The sequence below is a fragment of the Bufo gargarizans genome, unplaced genomic scaffold, assembly GCF_014858855.1.
Source record: "Bufo gargarizans isolate SCDJY-AF-19 unplaced genomic scaffold, ASM1485885v1 original_scaffold_824_pilon, whole genome shotgun sequence".
NCBI lineage: Eukaryota > Metazoa > Chordata > Amphibia > Anura > Bufonidae > Bufo > Bufo gargarizans.
In genome coordinates this window covers 1-22,068 of record NW_025334713.1, presented here as the reverse complement: position 1 = coordinate 22,068, position 22,068 = coordinate 1, and positions in this window count along the sequence as shown.

The following is a 22,068-nucleotide window of genomic DNA, read 5'->3' as shown; positions in this document are numbered from 1 at the left end:
TTCCAATATTTGCTTCTAAAGTTCAAAACCTTGTAACATCCCCAAAAAATAAAATATCATTCCCAAAATAATTCAGACATGAAGTAGACATATGGGGAATGTAAAGTCATCACAATTTTTGGGGGTATTACTATGTATTACAGAAGTAGAGAAACTGAAACTTTGAAATTTGCAAATTTTTCTAAACTTTTTGTAAACTTGGTATTTTTTAATGCAAAAAAAAATAATAATTTTTTGACTTCATTTTACCAGTGTCATGAAGTACAATATGTGACAAAAAAACAATCTCAGAACGGCCTGGATAAGTCAAAGTGTTTTTAAGTTATGAGCACTTAAAGTGACACTGGTCAGATTTGCAAAAAATGGCCTGGTCCTTAAGGTGAAATAGGGCTGAGTCCTTAAAGGGTTAAACATCCAATCTACCCTATTGGCCTCGGTCGGGTCAGAGACATATGTTCTTTCCGCATTCCTGCAAAGCTCCTCCAGTTCCTCCTCTCTGCGCTGCGTAGACTTTTTTATATATGAGATAGATGACTGGAGGCAGCCCCGCAAAAAGGCCTTCAAAGTATCCCACGATAGAGAGACATTATTGTCTGCCCCATTCATCTCCAAGAATACCCGAATTTGATCTGGGACACGGTCATTTATACCCATCAATGACAGCAAAAACGGGTGAATGCGCCTTTTAGTAGTGCGCAATTGCACGTCCGACGTGACGGACAACGCTGTGATAGGCGCATGATCAGAAGGACCCTGCGCACCATAATATATATCTTGCAACGACATATGCGTATTCACTGTACCAAACATGTAGTCGATCCTCGAGAGTGCCCCCTTAGAGGGTGTAAAGCAAGAATATACCAATTGAGCCGGGGTTTTTTCAGATACGAATCTCGCCAGGATGGTGCCAGACGATCTAAGACTAACGTTCTGCAGCGGGTTATGAAATCTGTCTAAAGAGTCCTCCATTACCATGTTGATATCCCCCATACACATGACCCTCGCTGCAGGAAACTGAGCTGCAAACCCCGCTGCTGCCTGCAACAAAGAAAGGTTAGCTGGCGGAGGATTATACAGGTTCAACACCACATAAGGGATACCATTGGCATGCGCATAGACAAAAACATATTTCCCCTCTGTATCAGCCACCCCCATGGTGCGGCTCCCACCTGACTGCACGATGGATTAAGAGTATAAGGAACCGTACACTCTCTCCACCCATTGAACCCAGGGCTTATTAACTCTACCTCCCGTCTCTTTGTTAAGTGTGTTTCTTGCAATCCTAAAACGTGAGAATATTTTCGTATATGCGAGCTGGGTAGGCCATGGAGTATTGGATGTTACAGTCCCGTAGACGTTTCTTGATGCTGACAAAGGTCGCTCTCTTCTTCTGTAAATCAGCTGAAAAATCAGGATAGAGGGATATATTTATTTGCAGATCCCAAGGTTATGGTTTGCTTTATCCTGGCTTGTGCAAGTATGAGATCCCTGTCTCTCCAGTTAAGCATGCGAGCCAGCAAAGGTCTAGGGGGTGCACCCGGAGGTGGCGCCCTGAGTGGCACCCTGTGAGCACTCTCCACCGCATATGAGGCGTCCTTAGACGCCTCCACCCTGAGGCGTCCTTAGAAAAGGACGCCTCAGGGAAAATGGACTTAAACCATCCCTCCAGAAATGCTGCTGGGTCGGCCCCCTCCGATCTCTCAGGCATCCCCAGGATTCTCACATTATTGCGCCTTGCGCGGTTCTCCAAGTCGTCACATTTTTGTTTCAGAGAGTCCACTGCCCTTTCAAGATCTGAAATCCTATCCGGCAGTATTCTGTTATTATCCTCCAGCTCAGAGACCCTCTCTTCAGTGAGCCTGGCCCTCTCTCTCAGCTGCTGTACATCATGGCGCAGGAGCCCCAGATCCACTCTCACCTCCTCTATCTTGCCAGTGAGGGAAGCTTGGCAGCCTGTGATCGCCGCCATTAGCCTTTCATGCGACGACTGCAGGGTAACCTCCAGCGCTTCCTCTGGCTGCTGCGCCGCCTGCCCCCTGGTCTGCGGTGCACGTGCTGGGGATGAAGGAGCGGCGCCATGTTGCGCCTTATGTCTGGCGTACTCCTTAAGACGCTCCGCAGCCGCCTGCGCCTTACTGGGACTCATGATGCGGTGTTGCTGCCGCCGGGTAAATCAGGGCACTGTCCGGGGGTGTCTGCTGAATCTTTAGAGCACAGGATCGCTCAGGATAATCGGCGGGATGCGGAGCAGCGCTCAGACGCGTCCGGCCATGTCGGCAGTTGGCCACCAGGGAGACTTTCTTTAATAGTAAAAAGGAAGAGGGTCAGAAAAAGAAAATAAACAACCAAATGAGGTTAAGGATACCGTTTAATAATCAATACAAGGATGTCTTACATATAGTGAATAAACATTGGCATTACAGAAGGACAAGATCATAGGAGGGGAAATTCCATCAAAACCCTGCGTAATATTCTCTAAAGCCCCAAATTTAGGTATACAAGTAGCACCCACAATTAAAAAGCCAAAACAATCAAAAATGTCTGTACATAAATGGATAGGCCTTAAAGGATTTTTTAGGTGCGGTGCATGCAATGCATGTTCCACAACTTCCTTCCCAAAAAAGACTATAGAAGTAACATCAAGTGTCAATAGACATATACATCAAATTAAGAAGTTTCTAACTTGCAATTCAAGTAGTGTTTCCAATGGAGCCGTAGCGTGTTTAAATGCTACATGAAACTTCAAGGGCAGGTGATACAATCGTGTGACCTGTGAAACAAACAGGTTACGCGCAAATAGACTTGTAAGTTACGGTGGTGAATACTGACCCCTACCAATTGATAATACACGTAAGGCTCCTCAAACAGTCGATACCTGTGTGTGACTTGTAACAATCGCAGGCTACACACAGACTGGGAAGTATTGTGGCAACTCCCACTGTGTAATAAGGAAACCCACACTCTCACAGACATCTAATGCAGGCTCAGTAAACAGTGCTATTTAATACACCCCTAAAATTCCTAGTGGTAGATCAACTAACATAGTAATAAACCTGCAGATCATACAGAGAAATATAGTACCTGTGGGTGACTGCAGATCATACAGAGAAATATAGTACCTGTGGGTGACTGCAGATCATACAGAGAAATATAGTACCTGCGGGTGACTGCAGATCATACAGAGAAATATAGTACCTGCGGGTGACTGCAGATCATACAGAGAAATATAGTACCTGCGGGTGACTGCAGATCATACAGAGAAATATAGTACCTGCGGGTGACTGCAGATCATACAGAGAAATATAGTACCTGTGGGTGACTGCAGATCATACAGAGAAATATAGTACCTGCGGGTGACTGCAGATCATACAGAGAAATATAGTACCTGCGGGTGACTGCAGATCATACAGAGAAATATAGTACCTGCGGGTGACTGCAGATCATACAGAGAAATATAGTACCTGTGGGTGACTGCAGCTCATACAGAGAAATATAGTACCTGCGGGTGACTGCAGATCATACAGAGAAATATAGTACCTGCGGGTGACTGCAGATCATACAGAGAAATATAGTACCTGCGGGTGACTGCAGATCATACAGAGAAATATAGTACCTGCGGGTGACTGCAGATCATACAGAGAAATATAGTACCTGTGGGTGACTGCAGCTCATACAGAGAAATATAGTACCTGCGGGTGACTGCAGATCTTACAGAGAAATATAGTACCTGTGGGTGACTGCAGATCTTACAGAGAAATATAGTACCTGCGGGTGACTGCAGATCATACAGAGAAATATAGTACCTGTGGGTGACTGCAGATCATACAGAGAAATATAGTACCTGCGGGTGACTGCAGATCTTACAGAGAAATATAGTACCTGTGGGTGACTGCAGATCTTACAGAGAAATATAGTACCTGCGGGTGACTGCAGATCATACAGAGAAATATAGTACCTGTGGGTGACTGCAGATCATACAGAGAAATATAGTACCTGCGGGTGACTGCAGATCTTACAGAGAAATATAGTACCTGCGGGTGACTGCAGATCATACAGAGAAATATAGTACCTGTGGGTGACTGCAGATCATACAGAGAAATATAGTACCTGTGGGTGACTGCAGATCATACAGAGAAATATAGTACCTGTGGGTGACTGCAGATCATACAGAGAAATATAGTACCTGCGGGTGACTGCAGATCATACAGAGAAATATAGTACCTGCGGGTGACTGCAGATCATACAGAGAAATATAGTACCTGCGGGTGACTGCAGATCATACAGAGAAATATAGTACCTGTGGGTGACTGCAGCTCATACAGAGAAATATAGTACCTGCGGGTGACTGCAGATCATACAGAGAAATATAGTACCTGCGGGTGACTGCAGATCATACAGAGAAATATAGTACCTGCAGGTGAATGCAGATCATACAGAGAAATATAGTACCTGCGGGTGACTGCAGATCATACAGAGAAATATAGTACCTGCGGGTGACTGCAGATCATACAGAGAAATATAGTACCTGTGGGTGACTGCAGATCATACAGAGAAATATAGTACCTGCAGGTGAATGCAGATCATACAGAGAAATATAGTACCTGCGGGTGACTGCAGATCATACAGAGAAATATAGTACCTGTGGGTGACTGCAGATCATACAGAGAAATATAGTACCTGTGGGTGACTGCAGATCATACAGAGAAATATAGTACCTGTGGGTGACTGCAGATCTTACAGAGAAATATAGTACCTGTGGGTGACTGCAGATCATACAGAGAAATATAGTACCTGTGGGTGACTGCAGATCATACAGAGAAATATAGTACCTGTGGGTGACTGCAGATCATACAGAGAAATATAGTACCTGTGGGTGACTGCAGATCTTACAGAGAAATATAGTACCTGTGGGTGACTGCAGATCATACAGAGAAATATAGTACCGGTGGGTGACTGCAGATCATACAGAGAAATATAGTACCTGTGGGTGACTGCAGATCATACAGAGAAATATAGTACCTGTGGGTGACTGCAGATCATACAGAGAAATATAGTACCTGCGGGTGACTGCAGATCATACAGAGAAATATAGTACCTGTGGGTGACTGCAGATCATACAGAGAAATATAGTACCTGTGGGTGACTGCAGATCATACAGAGAAATATAGTACCTGCGGGTGACTGCAGATCATACAGAGAAATATAGTACCGGTGGGTGACTGCAGATCATACAGAGAAATATAGTACCTGCGGGTGACTGCAGATCTTACTTAGATGCTATAAGCCCCTCAGTTGCCACTAGCAACCACTAATAGCTACCAAGATATTTGACCTATTTTAAAATACATTTTTTTTTTCACTTCTTCAGTTTAAATTAAGTTATAATAAAGATAGTTAATTGAAATTTAGTCACATTACCAGTTAGAGACCCCTAAAGGGATTTTGTTCTGGTCTACTGACCGTTTAGTATATTGATTAAAAAATCCCAAGGGTCTCTAAGAGGGCTTTCAACAAGACACAATTGTATTCTTGCTCCAATTAGTACGGTATTTTCTCTGTTGCTGATTTTACGATTGTAACCACGGTTATTGCCGCCCCCTCATTTGAAAACATTATTAGGGTTGATACTGCTGATGTGGAACTGCACTTATTATATGCCATACTTGTTGTATTATTGTTTATATACAATGACATATCATTACCATCTATTAGCGGGGGTGTATTTGTAAATACTTCTTTTTTTTCTCATGTACATTTGTCCTTTTTGATCGTGTGCATTCTATTACACATTTATGATTTTTCCTCTGTAGGCGTTTTTCTGCGAGCAGTATAATGAGCAATGAATCCCTCTCCCACAATGTATTTTGTTCCTGCCATTAGCTAGGTCCGCCTTATGATCCCTGCTTTACCTAAAGGGGACATTTGGTCTCTCTGCATCTCTCCCTCCTCCTTGCAGTACGGGGTTCGTAGCGCGGCTCTTGATATCTTCAGCGCTGATTCAGGCACAGACCCGAATGACTGGGAGGGCAGACTTGTGTCTGATGTAAGAGTTGGTGGAGCCATGACATTTAAATAGCCGGCTTTTCGGCGGCCGCTTCACGCCCATCATAGCGCCGGAACGCTGCCCCTATGTGAGAGGGGTTTGCGTGCCTTTACTGCTACTATATTCTAAACCACTGCTCATAGCACTCTTCTGTTTGTTGGGCTCCCGAGGAGGCATCTAAAGATCACTTTTTTAAGGACCAGTTTAGTTATGAGGTCACTGTGGGGCTTACATAATAGAAAGAACCCATACATGGCCCCATTTTAGAAACTACACCCCTCAAGGTATCCAAACTGATTAGGTGTGCCACAAGAATTAATGGAAAATGGAAATGAAATTTCAGAATTTCACTTTTTGGCAGATTTTTCCATTTTATTCAATTTTTCCAGTAACAAAGCAAGGGTTAACAGCCAAACAAAACTCAATATTTATTGCCCTGATTCTGTAGTTTACAGAAACACCCCATATGTGGTCGTAAACTGCTGTACGGGCACACAGCATATGGTTTTTGGAAGGCAGATTTCAATGGAATAATTTTATGCTGCTATGTCACATTTGAAGACCTTCTGATGCAGTAGAAACTAAAAAAAAAAGACCCTATTTTGGAAACTACGGGATAAGTGGCAGTTTTGTTGGTAATATTTTAGGGCACATATGATTTTTGGTTGCTCTATATTACACTTTTTGTGAGGCAAGGTAACAAAAAATTGCTATTTTAGCACAGTTTTTATTTTTTGTTATTTACAATGTTCTGATAGGTTAGATCATGTGCTTTTTTTGGTTATTTGTTTCAGTTTTACATAATAAAGCATTTTTGAAAAAAATAGGGGGGTCATTCTTTTCAGTATGAGATGATGGTTTGATTGGTACTATTTTAGGGTGCGTATGACTTTTTGATCGCTTGGTATTATACTTTTTGTGATGTAAGGTGACAAAAAATTGCTTTTTTGACACTTTTTATTAGTATTTTTTTTTACGGTGTTTATCTGAGGGGTTAGGTCATGTGATATTTTTATACAGCAGATTCTTACGGACGTAGCAAAAACTAATATATATACTTTTAAATTATTTGTTTTACACAATAACAGCATTTTTGAATAAAAAAAAATGTTTCAGTGTCTCCATACTCTGAGAGCCCTATTTTTTTTTATTTTTTGGGCGATTGTTTAGGTAGGGTTTAATTTTTGGCGGGATGAGATTATGGTTTGATTGGTACGATTTTGGGATGCATATGACTTTTTGATCACTTGCTATTACACTTTTTGTGATGTAAGGTAACAAAAATATGGCTTTTATGACACCATTTTTTTATTTATTTTTTATAGTGTTCACCTGAGGGTTTAGGTCATGTGGTCATTTTATACACCAGGTCTTTACGGACATGGCAATACCTAATACGTCTACTTTAGCCATATTCTTTGTTTTTTGGGCAATTTTCTTAGGTAGGGGCTCATGCTTTGCAGGATGAGGTGACTGTTTAATTGCTACTATTTTCGGGGGCATATGCCTTTTTGATCGCTTGGTGTTGCTCCAAGGTAACAAAAAAATTGTTTATTTAGCCCAGTTTTTATTTCATTTTTTTGACGGTGTTCATCTGAGGGGTCAGGTCATGTGATATTTTTATAGAGCTGGTCGATACGGACGCGGCAATACCTAATATGTCTACTTTTCTTTTTTTCCCAATTTTGTTACAATTTTCTTTACTTTATTTTGGGAAAAGGATGCTTTTTTTTTTTTTTTTTTACTTGAAACTTTTAATTTTTTTACCCCTATAGTGCCATTGTGAGAGATAGGATTTATTCCTCTATACATATATAGTGTGAACATTCTGTAGTACACATTTTTGTGTAATACACATTTTTGTCCATTAGATGGCCGCAAACCAGATGTATGAGCCATGTGTGCATTCTTTTGTTTAAGGTCATCAGGGGAGGGGGGAAATGAGGATTACATTGCAGTTTTCAAATCTACCTATGAACTCAGAGTTGAAGTTGCTGAAAGCACTCCTATCAGGTTAAGGAGCCAATAATCTCTACTTAAGGAACACACCTTTTGTGATGTCGTGTCTGCTATAATATGTGAATGTATTTTCAAGTAAATAGGGTCTTGCTCAGGGGGATGAGGAAGTTATTTTCCATGAAACCATCTAGTGTGTCTGGTCTCATTATAAAAGCAGTTTAGCACATGCATACCTATACTTCTAATTGATTTGGCACCACACATAGAAGAAGGAAATTGGATGAATTGTGTTGACAATTTGGCGTCCCCTGGGTGGGCAGATAGCTTGTGTAACTTTTAATTTAAACACCATGAGAGCGACTTAGGTAAGAAAGATTTATTTCTTACGATTCTTCTCTGAAACGTCTGCTTTTGTGGGTTCCCAAGAGTTGAATTGGTGTTATTGCGATAGAAGAGTTCAAATTATAGCTGATCTGTCTGTTAGAACGAAATAACCCATTTGAGTATTACTTCTTTGTGTGGCTTTTCATGTGGTAGGACATGCTGGAACTAAGCGGAAGTTGTTAGACAGCTGATACTTGCATATCCTGTGACGTAAGGAAGGATTGTATTCACAAATCGGAAGAATCTAGATTATATAGTATTGAGTTCCCCTATTCGGAAGATTCTAGATTATATAGTTTTGAGTTACCCTAATTGGATGACTTTTAGTTCGATATTTTTTTTCAGTTTTTTTTTTTTTTTTTGTGAATTCCCAATTAGGAAGAATCTAGACTAAAAATGTTTGTGGTTTCCCTGACTAGGCAGAATCTAGAATATTAATAAAATATTAACATATAAAATGGGTAACTCTAATGTTACAGGATGTAATGAGGAGATGTTAACAGCAGCTCAGCTAATGCAAGAAAGGAAGGCAAAGTTTCAGTTAGGAAAAAATAAAAGCAATTTGTCATATTAAGTAGCAGAGATTTCCGGTATTATCTGGAAATATGCAGTATTGTGTAAGAGTTCCCCCTAGAGGTTACAAGTGCAGTAGGTGATAGATTCAATGAAAGGTTGTGGATAATTGCATTGAAGGAAAAGAAATGTTGATTAAAGGGTAATAGGCTGGTCAGGGGCGTAACTAGAAGTGACTGGGCCCCACAGCAAATATTTGTAAGGGCCCCCCTCAGCGCGCTTCGCACCTCCCTCCTCCTGTGTAAACCCCACTCCTTTGGCACAGTGTAGCGGTATACTGTATATTGTGTGGCACAGTATAGAGGTATACTGTATATTGTGTGGCACAGTGTAGCGGTATACTGTATATTGTGTGGCACAGTGTAGAGGTATATTGTGAGGCACAGTGTAGCGGTATACTGTATATTGTTAGGCACAGTGTTGAGGTATATTGTGAGGCACAGTGTAGCGGTATACTGTATATTGTGTGGCACAGTGTAGCGGTATATTGTGAGGCACAGTGTAGAGGTATACTGTATATTGTGTGGCACAGTGTAGCGGTATACTGTATATTGTGTGGCACAGTGTAGAGGTATACTGTATATTGTGTGGCACAGTAGCAGTATACTGTATATTGTGAGGCACAGTGTAGAGGTATACTGTATATTGTGGGGCACAGTGTAGCGGTATACTGTATATTGTGGGGCACAGTGTAGCAGTATACTGTACATTGTGGGGCACAGTGTAGGCTATATGTGCATAACATAAACATACTCCACATGAACACTTACAGTTACTTGGCTCGGCCCTTGGGGATCTCGGACGCCACTTCCACACTTTGGCCGGGGGCTCGGCGGAGCTGATGTGTTTTATCCTAATGAGAAAGATTTTATAATAAGGATTTGGAGAAGGGGCAGTGGGATAGCAAAGCAGGGAGAGGCCGGTGCTGCTACTAGGGGGTCATACCATGGGGCAGTAATAAAACCCACCATAATGCCCCCCCCCCCCAGTAGTAATAATTCTCCTTATAATGTGACAGTGCAAAAAATACACCCTTGTAATGCCCCCAGTTGAGCTAATGTCCCCATAGTGCCCCCATAATGTGCCAGTATAAAATACCCCTATATAGTGCCCCCAGTAAATTCCCCCATAGTGCTCCTCTCCCCCCTTCCTGCTAGTGCCCCCCAAAATGTACCAGTATAAAATGCCCCATATATAGTGCCCCAGTAGATGCCCCTCAGTGCCCGGCCTCTGATAGGCTGCCAGCCTAGTGTCCCCCATAATGCCCCCCAATAATGTGCCAGTATCAAGTGCCTCTCCCCCCCCCCCACATGTCCCAGTATCAAAGTGCCATCTCCCCCCATGTGCCAGTATCAAGTGCCTCTCTCCTTCCCACCCCCCATGTGCCAGTATCAAGTGCCTCTCTCTTCCCCCCATGTGCCAGTATCATAGTGCCATCTCCCACGCAAAAAAGTGCCAGTATTAAGTGCCTCTCCCCCATGTGCCAGTATCATAGTGCCAACCCCCCCACACATGCCAGTATCAAGTGCCTCTCTCCTCCCCCCCATGTCCCAGTATCATAGTGCCATCTCCCCCCCCCACACTAAAAAGTGCCAATATCAAGTGCCTCTCTCCCTCCCCCCTCCCCATGTGCCAGTATCAGGTGCCTCCCCCCCCCATGTTCCAGTATCAAGTGCCAACCCCCCCTCTCCCTTCCAGGTGCCAGTATCAGGTGCCTCCCCCCCCCCATGTCCCAGTATCATAGTGCCATCTTCCCCCCCACCACAAAAAAAGTGCCAGTATCAAGTGCCTCTCTCCCTCCCCCCCCCCATGCCAGTATCAGGTGCCTCTCTCCCCCCCCCCCCATGCCAGTATCAGGTGCCAACTCCACTCCCCCCCATGTGCCAGTATCAGGTGCCTTCCGCTCCCCCCATGGCAGTAACAGTGGGTATTAAAAAAAAAAGTAATAAACACTTCTACTTACCTCCATGTCAGCGATGCGATGCAGCCTCTTCCTGTGTCCCGCCTTGTATGTCCTTATATGGAGTCAGTGCTTGTATTTCAGAAAAGAGTCTGCTGGGATTCGAACCCCCGACCTTCTGCTTCAGAGGCAGAGCAGCTAACCACTAGACCATAGGAGCTGCCTTGATGCTGACTGAAAAAATATGAGACTTCTACTGTTATAGCTGGCTAAGTGTACATCTATACACATGGCAGCTGCTCATATATAGAGATGTAGCAGAGCTGAATGTGCTGAGACAGCTGTCATATACAGATATAGCAGTATCTCAGATATATCTCTATATGACAGCTGTTCCAGCACACTCAGCTCTGCTATATCTCTATATATGATAGCTGTCATGTGTATAGATGTAGCAGAGCTGGGTGTGTTTAGGCATCTGTCATGTGTATAGATGTAGTAGAGCTGGGTTTGCTGGGGCAGCTGTCATATATAGAGATATAGCAGAGCTGAGTGTGCTGGGACAGCTGTCATATAGATATATAGCAGTGCTGGTGTGTTGGGGGCAGCTGTCATGTGTATAGATGTAGCAGAGCTGGCTGTGTTTCGGCAGCTGTCATGTGTATAGATGTAGTAGAGCTGGGTTTGCTGGGGCAGCTGTCATATATAGAGATATAGCAGAGCTGAGTGTGCTGGGACAGCTGTCATATAGAGATATAGCAGTGCCTGGTGTGTTGGGGGCAGCTGTCATGTGTATAGATGTAGCAGAGCTGGCTGTGTTTTGGCAGCTGTCATGTGTATAGATGTAGTAGAGCTGGGTTTGCTGGGGCAGCTGTCATATATAGAGATATAGCAGAGCTGAGTGTGCAGGGACAGCTGTCATATACAGATATAGCAGTGCTAGGTGTGTTTGGGCAGCTGTCATGTGTATAGATGTATTTTTTTTTTTTTTAACAGTCAGTTGTAATGCAGCCTTTATGGCTGTGAGGGTAAATGCTTTGCCACTGATTCACTAATAGATTGGGGGTTGTGGGTTCGAATCCCAGACCAGGAGACTTTAGCAGACAGTAAAATTAGATCACACTAGCGGCTGCTGTGAAGGGGCCCTGAACACGATATTTAACTAACTTAAAAATAAACTGTCACACACGCTGCCGGGGCGCCGAAGCAGCTGCTTCCCCGGTAGTTACGCCACTGAGGCTGGTGCAAGCTGAGTGATTGTGGAAATTGTATATGAAAGTGATAGATAGAAGTTGAAGGCAAGATGGAGGATTTTGAATCATACAGAGAACAAAGAAGTTGCTATGTGGCATCCTATTCCCCTTTCTCAAAATCTGCTTTAACTGTGACTTATAGTTCTATATAACAGGTGCACGGGTCAAGCTTGGATTCTTGACCAAAAATCCCAATTTGAATGAATTATATAACCTGATCCATTGAGGGGATCAAAGGGATTAAAACTTAACATTTAATGGTGATCAATTAGAAAAATGGCACAAAAGAGGAAACATATACATATATAGACAGGCCCGGAAGGGCCAGACACACTTGTACGAATATACCCCAGTGTGGGAAATGGAACGTTCTCACCCAAATAGTTGATAGGTGAACCGATCTCTGTAGATGGAACCTCCGTGACAGGGTCGCAGGTAAGGAGTCCGGTTCAAGGCGGGTGCTGGTTCCAGGAGTGCGTGCAATGAGGATGGTACCACAAGTACTAGACGGTAGGCCGGGTCGGGAAAGATAATTCCCTAGTGTATCCCTGAAAAAGGGGAGGGGCTAGTCGACCCTACCTACCTATACGGAGTGCTTGCTCCGCAAGGAGCGACCCCGTCCGGATACCTAGCCCTGGTGGGGCCGGTGTCCCTAATGAGCCCTAGCAGTGTCCCGACGTGTCACGTTTCAGTTTGGATTAACGCATCAGGGGACGTGAAAAAATGGGCTAGCAGGCACTATTGTGCCTGAAGGGCGAAAAAAAGCTGTTGGCTAGACCTATAACGGGGGCTAGCCATAGAAGTGGGAGCTTAGGCAGTAAAATAGAGAAAATATTTGGAACTGCCGAAAGGTCCAGTGGGGCCTAATCAAACTCCGGGTACAGTGGCCAGGCCAGTGGGACCGGACCACCAAAAATCCTAAACACAGGACCGCAGGTGCTGGTTGGCCAGTGGGCTGTCCAGATACACCAGCAGGGACGCCAAATGCGGTCACAGTGAGGCCCAAATCAAGGGTATGAAAAAGGGGGGCTGTCAGCAAATGTTACCTTGACGAGTGCCATTTAAATGGGGTGCCAGAGCGCGCCCTTTTTGCAGTGCACGCCCCCTCCGGCCTACCGTCTAGTACTTGTGGTACCATCCTCATTGCACGCACTCCTGGAACCAGCACCCGCCTTGAACCGGACTCCTTACCTGCGACCCTGTCACGGAGGTTCCATCTACAGAGATCGGTTCACCTATCAACTATTTGGGTGAGAACGTTCCATTTCCCACACTGGGGTATATTCGTACAAGTGTGTCTGGCCCTTCCGGGCCTGTCTATATATGTATATGTTTCCTCTTTTGTGCCATTTTTCTAATTGATCACCATTAAATGTTAAGTTTTAATCCCTTTGATCCCCTCAATGGATCAGGTTATATAATTCATTCAAATTGGGATTTTTGGTCAAGAATCCAAGCTTGACCCGTGCACCTGTTATATATTATTATTAATTTCAGAGCATGGCTGGCTTTCTGGCAACTGGCTTCAGTGCGGACAGTTGGCTGGTGGAGGCCCAGGAGGTGTTCTCGGACAAGGAATTTTCACAGAAAAAATACATCCCTTCCTTTAACGCTGCTTTTAAGGATCTAACGGATGTCTATAGAGACCAGATTCTCTCCTGGTGGGAGACGCAGAGCCTAGAGAGCTATCTCAAACATAATATCGTCCCTCGTGGACTCCGAATCTCGCTACTGCCCGCGGCCAGATTCAGGAGCCCAGGCTTCCTTAGTAAGTGGGAGCAGGAAGCTACTAATAGCTCTCTGCGGCTGATGCGTCTCCTACTAGCTGAAGAGAAAATTAAACTTGAAACTCTAAATAAAAAACTGACCGTGAGCATTGAAGCTGCCCAGACCTTTGCACAAGAGGCGGATTTTCCCACTAAGGAGAAGCAACTCCAAAATTACCTCGATAAATACCAGTATCATCTCAAGGAACGGAAGCACCGCCAATTTGTGCGAGATCTGGCAGACTTCAAGGAGAACAGAATCTACTCCTCCATAGCTCACAGAGGTGAGACCAGTGTTGCACAGACTGACCTTTCTTCTACAGAAACCGATTACTCAGACTCAGATAGTCTACCTAAGGGTAATAGACAATCCCCACGGGGAGGGAGCCGCAGGGGGCGTAGACGAGGAAGTTCACGTGGAAGGGACCGCCGTTTTTTAGGGGGTACCCCCAACCAAGGGCAATCCAACCCGCCACCCTCACAATACCCACTACGCAACCGAGTCCAACAACCTCCAAACCCCTAGGCCCCCAGGTCGTTAATCTGTCCTCCCGTCAACTCAGTACCATCGAGACGCAGGTCCTCCAACTGGGCCTTTCCTTTGTCCCTACCCCTAGTTTCGACAGATTTGATACCATCAAGGACCTCAATCTATTCGTTCGCAAGTTACGCTGGCACAAATTTTTCAAATTACAAGATAGGAGACAGTGCCGCGAACTGGGCATTCCGGTCGAAATCCTGTCAGACGTGCGCCTGCTCTTTGACCTTGATAAGGGGCCACCACAACACGACGGTTTGGGTCCCTTCACTGATCTTAAATTGAAAAATAACAAAATGCCGCCAGCACCTGCTGATCCATCTTGTATTGATGTATTCTTAGATCTGGTTTCACACCAGGTCGAAGAAGTCAGGCCCCCACGCTGCTCTAATGTCGACCGGGCCCAGGCCACCGCGATTTCCGATCTTGAGAGTGACCGGTCCATTGTCATCAAACCCTCGGACAAAGGGGGCAATACGGTGGTCATGGACCATGGTCGGTATAGAGCAATGTGTGAGTCTTTACTGAACGACCCCTCCACCTATGAGGTACTACCACGAGATCCATCCAACGAATTTAGACTTGAACTCAAATCTATTCTAGAGGAGGCCAAGCTAGCAAATCTCATCTCTGATGAAGAATTCAGGTTTCTATTTCCCCCGTGCCCCCGCATGGCAACATTTTATTGTCTCCCTAAATTACATAAAGGGGTCAATCCACTCAGGGGACGACCCATAGTCTCCGGAGTGGATAACCTTTGCCAAAATGCAGGGGTCTACGTGGACAAGATTCTGGCTCCATTCGTGACTACACTCCCATCATATACCCGTGACACGACAGACCTTCTGAAACGGTTGGAGGGCATTTATACAGAGGCGAATAGCCTACTGGCCAGTATAGACGTCGAGGCACTCTACTCCAGCATCCCACACTCACTAGGCCTCAAGGCCGTTGAACACTTTCTGAGTAGCCGAGGTCGTCAGTATCGCGCCCACAGTCTGTTCATTCTCCGTTTGTTGGAGTTCACGCTCACTCATAACGGTCGACTAGCCCCTCCCCTTTTTCAGGGATACACTAGGGAATTATCTTTCCCGACCCGGCCTACCGTCTAGTACTTGTGGTACCATCCTCATTGCACGCACTCCTGGAACCAGCACCCGCCTTGAACCGGACTCCTTACCTGCGACCCTGTCACGGAGGTTCCATCTACAGAGATCGGTTCACCTATCAACTATTTGGGTGAGAACGTTCCATTTCCCACACTGGGGTATATTCGTACAAGTGTGTCTGGCCCTTCCGGGCCTGTCTATATATGTATATGTTTCCTCTTTTGTGCCATTTTTCTAATTGATCACCATTAAATGTTAAGTTTTAATCCCTTTGATCCCCTCAATGGATCAGGTTATATAATTCATTCAAATTGGGATTTTTGGTCAAGAATCCAAGCTTGACCCGTGCACCTGTTATATATTATTATTAATTTCAGAGCATGGCTGGCTTTCTGGCAACTGGCTTCAGTGCGGACAGTTGGCTGGTGGAGGCCCAGGAGGTGTTCTCGGACAAGGAATTTTCACAGAAAAAATACATCCCTTCCTTTAACGCTGCTTTTAAGGATCTAACGGATGTCTATAGAGACCAGATTCTCTCCTGGTGGGAGACGCAGAGCCTAGAGAGCTATCTCAAACATAATATCGTCCCTCGTGGACTCCGAATCTCGCTACTGCCCGCGGCCAGATTCAGGAGCCCAGGCTTCCTTAGTAAGTGGGAGCAGGAAGCTACTAATAGCTCTCTGCGGCTGATGCGTCTCCTACTAGCTGAAGAGAAAATTAAACTTGAAACTCTAAATAAAAAACTGACCGTGAGCATTGAAGCTGCCCAGACCTTTGCACAAGAGGCGGATTTTCCCACTAAGGAGAAGCAACTCCAAAATTACCTCGATAAATACCAGTATCATCTCAAGGAACGGAAGCACCGCCAATTTGTGCGAGATCTGGCAGACTTCAAGGAGAACAGAATCTACTCCTCCATAGCTCACAGAGGTGAGACCAGTGTTGCACAGACTGACCTTTCTTCTACAGAAACCGATTACTCAGACTCAGATAGTCTACCTAAGGGTAATAGACAATCCCCACGGGGAGGGAGCCGCAGGGGGCGTAGACGAGGAAGTTCACGTGGAAGGGACCGCCGTTTTTTAGGGGGTACCCCCAACCAAGGGCAATCCAACCCCGCCACCCTCACAATACCCACTACGCAACCGAGTCCAACAACCTCCAAACCCCTAGGCCCCCAGGTCGTTAATCTGTCCTCCCGTCAACTCAGTACCATCGAGACGCAGGTCCTCCAACTGGGCCTTTCCTTTGTCCCTACCCCTAGTTTCGACAGATTTGATACCATCAAGGACCTCAATCTATTCGTTCGCAAGTTACGCTGGCACAAATTTTTCAAATTACAAGATAGGAGACAGTGCCGCGAACTGGGCATTCCGGTCGAAATCCTGTCAGACGTGCGCCTGCTCTTTGACCTTGATAAGGGGCCACCACAACACGACGGTTTGGGTCCCTTCACTGATCTTAAATTGAAAAATAACAAAATGCCGCCAGCACCTGCTGATCCATCTTGTATTGATGTATTCTTAGATCTGGTTTCACACCAGGTCGAAGAAGTCAGGCCCCCACGCTGCTCTAATGTCGACCGGGCCCAGGCCACCGCGATTTCCGATCTTGAGAGTGACCGGTCCATTGTCATCAAACCCTCGGACAAAGGGGGCAATACGGTGGTCATGGACCATGGTCGGTATAGAGCAATGTGTGAGTCTTTACTGAACGACCCCTCCACCTATGAGGTACTACCACGAGATCCATCCAACGAATTTAGACTTGAACTCAAATCTATTCTAGAGGAGGCCAAGCTAGCAAATCTCATCTCTGATGAAGAATTCAGGTTTCTATTTCCCCCGTGCCCCCGCATGGCAACATTTTATTGTCCTCCCTAAATTACATAAAGGGGTCAATCCACTCAGGGGACGACCCATAGTCTCCGGAGTGGATAACCTTTGCCAAAATGCAGGGGTCTACGTGGACAAGATTCTGGCTCCATTCGTGACTACACTCCCATCATATACCCGTGACACGACAGACCTTCTGAAACGGTTGGAGGGCATTTATACAGAGGCGAATAGCCTACTGGCCAGTATAGACGTCGAGGCACTCTACTCCAGCATCCCACACTCACTAGGCCTCAAGGCCGTTGAACACTTTCTGAGTAGCCGAGGTCGTCAGTATCGCGCCCACAGTCTGTTCATTCTCCGTTTGTTGGAGTTCACGCTCACTCATAACGTGTTCTCCTTCAGCGGCAGGATCTACCACCAGCTCAGGGGCACTGCGATGGGGAGCCCTTGTGCCCCATCATATGCCAACTTGTTCCTGGGCTGGTGGGAGGAAACCCTGGTGTTCACTGACACCGGGTCCGTACTCCTGGACCCTGTGGGACTGTGGGCGCGATACATTGACGATATCTTCATCATCTGGAACAGTGATGAAGTATCCTTCTGCTCCCTGGTGAAAGCGCTGAATATCAACAACATAGGTCTTCGCTTCACCAGCGAGAATAACATCACCCAGTTACCATTTTTGGACGTCCTCATCTCCAAAACAGCGGAAGGAGAACTGACCACGACTGTGTACAGGAAGCCTAGTTCCACCAACAACTTGCTTAGGTGGGAAAGCAGTCACCCGCTCCCGCTTAGGAAAGGCATCCCAAAGGGCCAGTACCTCCGCCTTAGGAGAAATTGTTCTTCGAAAAAGGAATTTATCTGTCAGGCTGCGGATCTGCGTCTGAGATTCCTTCAGAGGGGATACCCCGATAGGGTACTACGATTGGCTTTCAGAGCAGCACTCCAGGCAGACCGTACAGACCTCCTTATTCCGAAACCCCATCAGGAACAGGCGGGTAATCTTATCCGCCTAATCAGTACTTTCAACCGTGCAGCACCTGAGATCCGCAACATTCTATCTCAAAATTGGGGTGTCCTCATGATGGATCCAGACCTCAGAGAGGTCCTGGGCCCTCACCCTAATATCACCTACCGCAGGGGTCGTAACCTCCGCGACAGATTGGTCTCGAGTGAATTTATACCGCCTGTACCCCCAGGTACCGCCTGGTTGCAGTCAAACATCAAGGGTTGTTACAGATGCAGTGGGTGCATTGCATGCAGCCATCTGCAAACAGGTAGGACCTTTTGTAGCCACAACACCGGCAAGGTCTACACTATTAACCATTTCATCAACTGTAAGACCCGGGGGGTGATTTACCGCCTAGCCTGCGAATGCGGCAAGGAATATGTTGGCAAGACCATACGAGAGTTTCGCAGGCGGGTGGGTGAACATCTCAATGATATTTCAAAGAGTAAGGACACACCCATAGCCAACCACATCCGTACCCATCACAACGGCACTGCCCACGTCACATTCATGGGCATTGACCGGGTCCTCCCGCCGCGCCGCGGAGGCGATTGGGACCGGCTAATTCTTCAGCGTGAACTTCGCTGGATATACTATCTTAAATCCATGACACCATTGGGGCTCAACGAACAGCTTAATTTTAGCTGCTTCCTGTGAACAATTGACGACATTTAATTGACATTTAATTGGTTTGTCTTTTTGTTCAGCCCCTTTGCTTCATTGATCTTATATAGTCACAACCACTTCCTGTCCTCTATGCCTCCTGACCCCTCTGCCGGCCCTCTGTTTTAGTATCTGGGCCTTTTTGCTTAAGTTTTCCCTCCCATAGAAGCTCTGATTGCTGAGAGCACCTTCTCTCCTCTCATCTTTTGAGACCGCTGACACGCTGGTCTCATATCATGGCCACCGGCTCACCGCGCGCCTCTGCGCGGCGTCCGGTTGCTAGGTAGCCAGACCCGCCCCCAGTTGGCCTTTACCCTACCCCTCCTGCTCTCCTGTGTGCGCTCGCGGCGTCTCCGGCTGGCGTCTGCGTTCCATGTGCGCTCCACCCGACCCCGCCCCCTTTCCTGGGGCGCGGTCGCGGTGGCGTCGTGTGGAACGCACGCGCCGCCTGACGCTGCGTTCCAGCGCACGCAGGCCTGCTGTCCACAGGATTCAGCCTGCCCGGTCTCCATGTGACATCCGGAGGGGGCGTGCACTGCAAAAAGGGCGCGCTCTGGCACCCCATTTAAACGGCACTCGTCAAGGTAACATTTGCTGACAGCCCCCCTTTTTCATACCCTTGATTTGGGCCTCACTGTGACCGCATTTGGCGTCCCTGCTGGTGTATCTGGACAGCCCACTGGCCAACCAGCACCTGCGGTCCTGTGTTTAGGATTTTTGGTGGTCCGGTCCCACTGGCCTGGCCACTGTACCCGGAGTTTGATTAGGCCCCACTGGACCTTTCGGCAGTTCCAAATATTTTCTCTATTTTACTGCCTAAGCTCCCACTTCTATGGCTAGCCCCCGTTATAGGTCTAGCCAACAGCTTTTTTTCGCCCTTCAGGCACAATAGTGCCTGCTAGCCCATTTTTTCACGTCCCCTGATGCGTTAATCCAAACTGAAACGTGACACGTCGGGACACTGCTAGGGCTCATTAGGGACACCGGCCCCACCAGGGCTAGGTATCCGGACGGGGTCGCTCCTTGCGGAGCAAGCACTCCGTATAGGTAGGTAGGGTCGACTAGCCCCTCCCCTTTTTCAGGGATACACTAGGGAATTATCTTTCCCGACCCGGCCTACCGTCTAGTACTTGTGGTACCATCCTCATTGCACGCACTCCTGGAACCAGCACCCGCCTTGAACCGGACTCCTTACCTGCGACCCTGTCACGGAGGTTCCATCTACAGAGATCGGTTCACCTATCAACTATTTGGGTGAGAACGTTCCATTTCCCACACTGGGGTATATTCGTACAAGTGTGTCTGGCCCTTCCGGGCCTGTCTATATATGTATATGTTTCCTCTTTTGTGCCATTTTTCTAATTGATCACCATTAAATGTTAAGTTTTAATCCCTTTGATCCCCTCAATGGATCAGGTTATATAATGACTTATAGTTCTACAAGAACATTTCCTTTTTCTCCTCTGGAATGTGCCGCTCTAGAGAGAACCCCTACCATTGTGTATTTTGCTCCTTTTCTTTTCTAGTGCTCTTACTGAACCCCCCGTCCCCCTCAGGAATTCAACCCCCCTCCGTATGGGGGTTGGGGGCTGGAAATGCATCTGCAAATAACCTTTCCCAATTGTATGTTTCACTAGTTAAGAAAGTACCCGCAGTGATTGCTCCATGATGCCAATTATAAGTGTCCACTCCAATCAATCTAAGGTTGCACCTATTCTTAGTCCTTATTCAGACTTTTTTGGGTTTCAGTAAGAGAAAAGTGTATGGTGTATGATGTATGACATCTAACACACCCAGTAGTAACATCAATTTTGCCACGATGAATAGAATTCCCAATTCATAGAACTTATTTATGCTGCTTTATAGACAATTAGTTAAAATATGGAGAGTTTTCTCATATTATTGGTGAGATTTAGAAAATGTAGTCCAATGTAGAGCTGGGGATTTAATGCATAGTGAAGATCATTGAGTCTGGGAGGAAGCATTTAGGTGATTAGCCTGTCACATTGTCTGAATATGCATCAGGACAGAGAGTGTGGAGACAGTTTTCACTAGACTCCAGGAAAGCTGGGCGGATTTGAGTTTTTGAGCTTACCTTAGATATGCATGAGAAAATCCTAAGTGCTGCCTTTATGGATGATCTTAAGGAACATCTGGAAAGGTCTAGTGTTGGCTAGGCTTGAGTGAAGTTAATTTTGTCCCTCCATGTTGTTGAAAGGGAATGGAACAAAGGCCTAATGCGGGCGTGGCTGCCTATCAGTCCTTCCCAAGAGGGAGGGGGGAGGAAGACTTTGTATGTACTTGCCCACTTCCTTGTCCTTGGGAGGAGCTACAAGTGTTCAGCCTTTCAAGGGCAACATCCATAGGGAATTAACCCACAATCAAATGCTGGATCCCTTTTATCTATACAATCCTTAGGATCAAATTCCATTGCCTCATAGCAAACATGTTCTCATGGCTAAGGGTAATATCACATGTAGATTAATAATAAATGGAATAAGCGAGCACTCACACTATGGCATCAACTACATATGTTTATTATTGTAGGTATAAAATATAATATACAGTACAGACCAAATGTTTGGACACACCTTCTCATTCAAAGAGTTTTCTTTATTTCCATGGCTATGAGAATTGTAGATTCACACTGAAGGCATCAAAACTATGAATTAACACATGTGGAATTATATACATAACAAAAAAGTGTGAAACAACTGAAAATATGTCATATTCTAGGTTCCTCAAAGTAGCCACCTTTTGCTTTGATTACTGCTTTGCACACTCTTGGCATTCTCTTGATGAGCTTCAAGAGGTAGTCACCTGAAATGGTCTTCCAACAGTCTTGAAGGAGTTCCCAGAGATGCTTAGCACTTGTTGGCCTTTTTGCCTTCACTCTGCAGTCCAGCTCACCCCCAAACCATCTCGATTGGGTTCAGGTCCAGTGACTGTGGAGGCCAGGTCATCTGGCGCAGCACCCCATCACTCTCCTTCATGGTCAAATAGCCCTTACACAGCCTGAAGGTGTGTTTG